This window comes from Taudactylus pleione, unplaced genomic scaffold (genome assembly GCF_031769625.1).
Source record: "Taudactylus pleione unplaced genomic scaffold, aTauple2 ptg000085l, whole genome shotgun sequence".
NCBI classification, from domain to species: Eukaryota; Metazoa; Chordata; class Amphibia; order Anura; family Myobatrachidae; genus Taudactylus; species Taudactylus pleione.
Genome location: NW_028284487.1, coordinates 17,123,287 through 17,132,343, shown reverse-complemented (window position 1 = coordinate 17,132,343; position 9,057 = coordinate 17,123,287). Strand labels below are relative to the sequence as shown.

General features: G+C 42.6%; 1 pseudogene; it reads right to left on the bottom strand.

Annotated features, from left to right (window-relative positions):
• Positions 1-4,461: 4,461 nt before the first annotated feature.
• Positions 4,462-4,580, bottom strand: LOC148532093 (5S ribosomal RNA; annotated as a pseudogene).
• Positions 4,581-9,057: the final 4,477 nt, after the last annotated feature.

Sequence of the window (9,057 nt, the reverse complement as noted above, 5' to 3'; positions counted from 1 at the left end):
ATACATATAGTTCAGAAACCTGGGATAAATATATCTTCCGTGAACAACCTTACCAGTGTTTTTGTCGCATTATAGATAGATATAGCGATTGCTAAATCCCGACAGCGGCATCCAGATACATGAAGATCCCAACAGGGGTGGTGGTAAGTATGTTATCCCTCCCAACTCTCCTTTAGTGGTGCCTAACCCTAACCTCCCCCTGTTTGGTGCCTAACCCCCTTCCCGCACCCTAAACCTCCTGGGGAGTAACCCTAACCCCTCCTTCCCATAGCCTAACTCTCCCCAGGGGGGTGCCTAACCCCAAGTCCCCCCGGGGGTGCTTAAACCTAACCCTCCCCTGTGGCTAAGAGCTAAGAAGCCCTGCCTAGATTCATTCAGGATGCCGGCTGTCGGGATTTCGGCATCAGGCTACAGATAGGCGTCAGGATTTCGACGGCTGACATCCCGACCACCGGTAATATAACTTCATCCCAATATAGTGTACATATAAATAAATATGTATATATAATATATATATATATATATATATATGGAAAAATGAGTGGGATGAGTGGGCCAGTTATTACTATACCCCTAACTTCCGTATGGATCAACCTAAATCAACTGCAAACCACCCTGTCAAATGTAGGCGTCAGCTCTCTGTCAATAAGTAGTTAGTAATGGTGCATTTACTAACAGCATAAATAGTTGTACATGGATGTTGACTATGGAGTGACCGGCTAGTTGATTATAAATATAATAAATATGTGACCAAATCTCACGTGTATAAATATATATAATTATATATATATATATATAAATATATATATATGAAGTCCAAAGGAGCGGCACTCAGGGTCTGGAATCAAATCGCTTTAATGTGGGCAAAGCAAACAGCTACAGCAACGTTTCAGTGCTCAACAGGCACCGTCATCAGGCTAAAGAACATACAAACAGTGTCCTACCTTATACCTGTTCATAACACCACGTGGAAGCCATATCCGGGTACGGGACCACACTCCCTTGCCGGCGGCATAAAGATGACGTCATCACGCAATGTGATCCGTCATCGAAAAAGTGCCCATCACCATGACTACAAAGCATAACAATACTACATCAATTAGCTAATACATACTGCCAGACATACAAACATATGCATAATAAGCAATATCTATACTGTATACATAATCAATTAGGGCAATACTACGATAAATATCAATCACTAGATAAGGAAATTAAGTATCATATCATACTATAAATATTCCAACAATAATTAAATGTCTTATAAAATATCACAAGTGTCTATATACTATAGACACTGGTTAGCTACAGAGTTAAAGAAAGTTGTTTAAACCCAAATGCTCATTAAGGCCCTTGGGAACAAGGGTACCCAATAAAAAAATCCATTTGCTTTCCAATCTCAATCATTTCAAACCCCTATTGCCACCACGCATGGAGAAGGGCACATGATCGTTCATACGATATCTAAGTGTGGATAGTGGATGAGGTGCATTACAAAAGTGACGTGCTACCGGTTGGTCACTATGGCCAGTAGCTATAGCAGAACGGATGGCGGAACGATGTGCCGCCATGCGTTCTTTAAATGTACGCTCCGTCTTACCAATATAAAATAATCCGCAAGGGCAAATAACCTGGTATATAATAAATTTAGAATTACAGGTAAAGAGATGTTTAATACTAAATTTTTTACCAGAATGCGGATGATAAAAATGTTCCCCAGTTAACATAAATCCACATGTAGTACATGTACACTTAAAACACCCTTTCTTGGCCATTAAATTTTTTTTATTGGTATCCTTGTTATAATTAGAGATATCAGTTCTAACCAAATAGTCCTGTAGGTTACAACCACGTTTTTAACTATTTAATAATCTCACATTATCCATTTTTAACTCATGATCGCTTTGTATCATAGACCAAAGGTTTTTACCAATTTGTGTAATGCTACTACTAACTGGATTATAGTGAGAAACCCATGGTAGTAAAGGCATAGTATTTTGTTTATCATTAGAGGACTCCAATGCTTTATTACGGTCCAATTTTAAGGCTTTAGCCTTAGGTAATTGGAGATGTTGTAAATCATATCCTCTGTCCAAAAAAATTTTTTTTAATGGCCAAGAAAGGGTGTTTTAAGTGTACATGTACTACATGTGGATTTATGTTAACTGGGGAATATTTTTATCATCCACATTCTGGTAAAAAATTTAGTATTAAACATCGTCTTACCTGTAATTCTATATTTATTATATACCAGATTATTTGCCCTTGCGGATTATGTTATATTGGTAAGACGGAGCATACATTTAAAGAATGCATGGCGGCACATCATTCCGCCATCCGCTCTGCTATAGCTACTGGCCATAGTGACCAACAGGTCGCGCGTCACTTTTGTAATGCACCTCATCCACTGTCCACACTTAGATATCGTATGATCGATCATGTGCCCTTCTCCATGCGTGGTGGCAATAGGGGTTTGAAATGATTGAGATTGGAAAGCAAATGGATTTTTTTATTGGGTACCCTTGTTCCCAAGGGCCTTAATGAGCATTTGGGTTTAAACAACTTTCTTTAACTCTGTAGCTTACCAATGTCTATAGTATATAATCATGATTCTTTTTGTGATATTTTATAAGACATTTAATTATTGTTGGAATATTTATAGTATGATATGATACTTAATTTTCTTATCTAGTGATTGATATTTATCGTAGTATTGCCCTAATTGATTATGTATACAGTATAGATATTGCTTATTATGCATATGTTTGTATGTCTGGTAGTATGTATTAGCTAATTGATGTAGTATTGTTATGCTTTGTAGTCATGGTGATGGGCACTTTTTCGATGACGGATCACGTTGCGTGATGACGTCATCTTTATGCCGCCGGCAAGGGAGTGCGGTCCCGGACCCGGATATGGCTTCCACGTGGTGTTATGAACAGGTATAAGGTAGGACACTGTTTGTATGTTCTTTAGCCTGATGACGGTGCCTGTTGAGCACTGAAACGTTGCTGTAGCTGTTTGCTTTGTCCACATTAAAGCGATTTGATTCCAGACCCTGAGTGCCGCTCCTTTGGACTTCTTCTACATTTACCTGTGCGGACACCTGGGCAAGTTAACACACGGACTTGGAGAGCCGGGCTTTGCTGTACTGTATATATATATATACACATATAATACATTACAAAGTGCAAGTGCTATATGTGCAAAAAGTGTAAAGTCGTCACATGTATAAGTACATGAATACATGAATAAAGTGCAGGAAACTGATTAGAATGTACATGTAGTGAAAAATGCTCCATTCATTTTTAACACAATGTAAAAACTATTAAAACTTATATGAAAAATCAATCAAGATTAAAGTGCAACAAGTATAAGTTAAAACACATAATTTAATATAACAGTTTAGAATAAAAACATCACTTGCTTTAAAAAAGCAAGGCAATTGATACACATACAGATATATAAATTAATAATAAAACATAAATAAATAACGAAAATAAAGGTAGAGCAGCTTATCTGAGGTAGTGACTTATTAGTTCATGTGGCAGGCATAGAAACAACAGGCACCAACGCGTTTCGTCAGTTCAAGACTTCATCATTGCTTCAATATCCGGTGCCCGCCCCATTTAACATGTGGGCGGGACTCAAAAGAGATTAATTATAGGGTGATTCAATAGGTCCATATGAGTAATCATAATCATTAGCATCACGGATAAAAAATGTTCAAATACAGAGTTTAAAATCTGACTTTTCCGGCACTTCCGCCCTCACAGGATTAGTTTGTGTGCCCTTCCGCCCGGACTGGTGACGTCATGTCCGCCTCTGTGTGGTGCGTCTCTTGCCGATTCCCGGCAGTTGTTTTTTCCTCCGGATGTCATCTCTGCGGTGCTTCACATCTCTATGGTCTGGCCGCGAGTCCTCCTACCCGGAGTTCATTACTTCCGCCCATACTTTGGATATTGCGGCCACGGAGTATAGGACCCTCATTGGACGCTCGATTGCGCATGCGCATGGCTCCCGATCTAAGGATAATAAACACAATAGTAGAATAATCATTTATAAATATTTCTTTGTACTCAGCACATTGCTATCTATTTGGGAAAACCTGAAGATCTGGAAATATATGTATACACAGGGTAATTAGTTAACTAATATAAACGATTTATAGTTAACCTTAAATGATTTAGTGTTAGAATCTTGTCTGATACTGTAATAAAGTATCTTTTAAGTGAGAAATGTCCATAGATCAGATCCTTTCACAGCATAGTCCTTCCATTTGTTATTAAGCTAATAAAAGTCTCTGGTGAAGATGATATCCATTCATAATGTCTTTTTTTCTCTTTATTTCACATTTTGTCACACTGTTAAATCTTCTCTTTGGATATAATATTTTGGATGTTTATATTCTTTCTTCCAAATATTGCTTTTGGACGATCCTTCTTTTTAGGAGGTAATTGACATATACTGCACCCAGTATGCTCTGGAGGTGTCCCATCCAGGTACTGACCAGGCCCAACTCTGCTTAGCTTCCAAGGTCAGTCAAGATTGGGCGTAACCAGAGTGGAATGACAGTATATGTAAAATGTCTCCATGTCACCGCCATCCTCTTCATCCATTTTGTTACTTGATGGAGATTTTCTTATGGTGAATATTGTTCAAAACCATAACTTAGTGATATAAGTCCGAATGATTCTACTAGTTGATCTGGTATGGGAATTATACCCCTCAGGGTAGTGTTCTAGATGGTCTACAACTTTACACTTTCTGCACATATAGCACTTGCACTTTGTAACGTATTACATATATATATATGTATACACGTGAGTTTTAGTCACATATTTATTATATTTATAATCAACTAGCTGGTCGCTCCATAGTCAACATCCATGTACAACTATGTATATATATATATATATATATATTGTGATAGGATCACTGGTAAAGTGGTCTGTGACAGGGACATTTATCCCAGATTCCTGTCTTATGTGTTTTAAATCCCCAGGAGAAAGTCTGCAGTGTAGCAGGCTTGAGTTTCGGCTTTTTGAAAAGCCGGTTTGGGACCTGGGGGTTGTGGGTGAGAGGAGAGGGAGGGCTCCACCCACGGCCACTCCAGGTTTTGGTTCTCGCAGCCTGGTAACAGGCTTGTTAGTTTTCCACCTGAGAGTGCCCAATATAAGCCTAGTTTGTTTAGGACTGATTGTCTCACCTGGGAGAGCAGACAGGGAGTTTGCTCAGAGACACTTGGAAAACCTATCTGTAAGTACTGTGCTGTGCTTTGTTGCTGGCGAGGGCATTAGGGCCTGCCAGGTTCTGGTAGTGAGGGAACTACCTGTGAAGTTAGTGCCCCGACAGGGCTAGGATGTATGTTTATGTTTTCTTTATATTTCTGACATTGTACAATAAAGACTGGCGCCGACCAGCTTGTACTTGCATCCAGACTGGTGTGCTGCTTCCCTGCTACTGTGTGTGTGTGTAAGGAAGGAGTCCTCTACCCAGGAGAGGGACCTCCTAACCTAACTGTGTCACAATATGGTGGAGAATGCAGGCACCCACACACACTGAAGTTGCAGCGAGAGGAAAACTTTCCATTTGAAAATTAAAGGGACAGACGCCCAATTTGTGAGTGTGGAAATAACACTATGTCCTTGGAGTCCCATAGAGGAGGCGTCAGCCAATGCTCAGAGAGGCAAGGTTCAGCTTCCAACCTACACCCCAGAACAAAATGGAGGAAATTATTAAGGCCTTGCTCCAAGCTACAGGAGCTCAGCAGGAGACGAACCAACTTCAGCTGGAATCTACCAGGGCTCAGCAGGAATCTACCAGGGCTCAGCAGGAATCTACCAGGGCTCAGCAGGAATCCACCAGGGTGCAACTGTTGGCCTTGGAGACAGCCCAGAGGCAACAACAGGTCGCCATCAAGGAAACCCGCCAGGCCTTAAGAGAGGTGGTACAGCACCTGGTCGCCCGGCCCAGAGATGTTACTACTGGTCCTCCCACCACCACTCACTCCGTACGAGCCAGTCACTTCCTCCAAAAGATGACTTCGGGCGATGATGTGGAGGCCTATCTCGCCGCATTTGAAAGAATGGCCGAAAGGGAGAGTTGGCCCCAGGAGCAGTGGGCAAGTCTGGTGGCACCTTTTTTGTCTCGGGAGCCACAAAAGGCCTATTTCGACTTATGCCTGGCTGATGCCAAGGACTATAAAAAACTAAAACAGGAGATCCTAACTCGCTTGGGAGTCACCACCTTTGTTCGTGCCCAACGGGTCCACCGCTGGGAGTTCCATATGGACAAGCCTCCACGTTCACAGATGCATGACCTCGTCATCTGTCCTCAAAATGGCTACAGCCCGAGACGCTGACGGGACCACAGATCGTGGAAAGGGTCGTGATGGACGGTACCTGCGATCGTTACCCGCGACTCTGCGCAAGTGGGTGAGCCATGCAGACCCTAAGTCCGCGGACCAGTTGGTCGAGCTGGTGGAGAGGTACGTGGCGGCTGACCGAGCCCCTCCAGTAAATCTAAAGCCCTATAGGTTACCAGTAGCACAAAGAGAATCGGTGTCAAAAGAAATTAAAAACATGCTAGAGTTAAGGGTTATTGAAGAATTACATAGGGAATGGTCAAGTCCCATTGGGTTGATTCCAAAGCCCGTCGGGAGTGTGCGTTTCTACAATGACTTCCGAAAGTTGAACAGTGTTTCAAAATTCGATGCCTACCCGATGCGACAGTGGAGAAGGAGGCGTTGGCCATAAAGTGGGCGTTAGAGGCTCTCAGGTACTACTTGGTTGGTAGAAAGTTCAAATTGATCACTGACCATGCCCCTTTGAAGTGGATGTCCGAAAATAAGGACAGTAATGCGAGAATTACGAGATGGTTCTTGGCGTTACAAACTTTTACATTTTCAGTGGAACACAGGCCAGGGGGCCTGTTGTCTAAAGCTGACGAGTTGTCACGCGTTCATTGTTTTGGGGCTTCAGTTGTTCCGCCCCATAGGTCGAAACAAAGGGGGGGGATATGTGATAGGATCACTAGTAAAGTGGTCTGTGACAAGGACATTTATCCCAGATTCCTGTCTTATGTGTTTTATATCCCCAGGAGAAAGTCTGCAGTGTAGCAGGCTTGAGTTTCGGCTTTTTGAAAAGCCGGTTTGGGACCTGGGGGTTGTGGGTGAGAGGAGAGGGAGGGCTCCACCCACGGCCACTCCAGGTTTTGGTTCTCGCAGCCTGGTAACAGGCTTGTTAGTTTTCCACCTGAGAGTGGCCAATATAAGCCTAGTTTGTTTAGGGCTGATTGTCTCACCTGGGAGAGCAGACAGGGAGTTTGCTCAGAGACACTTGGAAAACCTATCTGTAAGTACTGTGCTGTGCTTTGTTGCTGGCAAGGGCATTAGGCCCTGCCAGGTTCTGGTAGTGAGGGAACTACCTGTGAAGTTAGTGCCCCGACAGGGCTAGGATTTATGTTTATGTTTTCTTTATATTTCTGACATTGTACAATAAAGACTGGCGCCGACCAGCTTGTACTTGCATCCAGACTGGTGTGCTGCTTCCCTGCTGCTGTGTGTGTGTGTAAGGAAGGAGTCCTCTACCCAGGAGAAGGACCCCCTAACCTAACTGTGTCACAATATATATATATATATATATATATATATGTGTATGTATATATACTGTACAGAGGTAAGGCATGTGCAGAGCAGTGCAGTCTTTTTGGACCACTGAAAAGACTGGCTGTGGGGACTTTGCAGGGGCAGGATGTTAATTCAATCGCTTTCCCGGCAAAGAAAAAGTAAGGAAAAATAGTAACAATCGTGATGATATTGGCCAAAATAATTGCGCGATTATTGCCAAGTATATCCCAAATTGTCCTTTATCACTGGAGAGGTGTTGCGCTTAACCTACCCCTCCAGCGATCTATTCACCCCCAGTAGTTCTATTTGTGTGGCCAGACTATGCATGAATGGGACAGACGTAATTTTTCCCCCTGGACTGAGCATGCGCATTATATACAAACTGAGGGCTGATACAGAGATGTGTGTAAACCCAACGGTTTGCATACATTTTTTATATTTTGGAAGTCTGCACAGGGCCCTTTCTGCGCAAGTGAAGAACGGGTCCTCTGATCTCTCTCACAGATCCCCCAAGCGCAGCATGAATAACATGCTGCTGCTTTTGGGGGGGCCAGGGCAGGGCATAGGTGACCAGCGTTCCTGGAAACGGGGCCATGTCGCCCCCATTTTCCAGGAGGAACGAGGCCAGGGTCCACTTCCGTGGACGCAGATCTCCAGGCCTCGCAAAGTGCCTGGAACCGGCCAGGCTGAGTAAGTCTCATCTTACGCAACCTTGCCAAAGGTGCAACTATCACGCTCATCTGAGGCAGCGTCTGTGAACGGTGCACTCGGATTGCAAATACAGCAAAGAGGTGTCTATTTCTTAAGCTGGCCACACACCTAAAGATTTTCTGTCCAACCATCCAACTAATTGATTGATTGGAATGAAAATCTGGTAATGTATGGGAGTAAATGATGACCAGCAATTTGCTCCTAAATGCCAGAAAACATATGAAAATGGTCTTTCAAACAAGTTTGTTAAATGTTTGATCTAAACAATCTGTTCAAACAACAGTTTTTGTACATTTTCCGGTGTTTGGGAGAAAATTGCTGATTGTCATTTGCTTTCATACGTTACCAGATTTTCATTCCAACCAATCAACTAGTTGGCTGGTTGGGCAGATAATCTTTAGATGTGTGGCCAGCTTTACAGACACCTCCTACTACATTTGCTGCAGTGGGACCTTAGGGGGCATATCCAATTAGGTGCGAGTCTACCAGATATATCGCACCTACAGGGTTTCTACTGCAGGTGCAAGAATTTTAGTGCTCAATTTGGCTGCAGGGTTTTGATTTTTTTCTTGAGCACTTCCAGAGCGTTTTACTAAAATCCATATTTTAATGAAAAATTAGCGGCACTTGCTTTGGAACCCTTTGGACACCATTAACGCTTAGTCTTTAAATACTCATCTTCTGTAGTGCTGTCCTCCTCCTACGTCTCATATCTA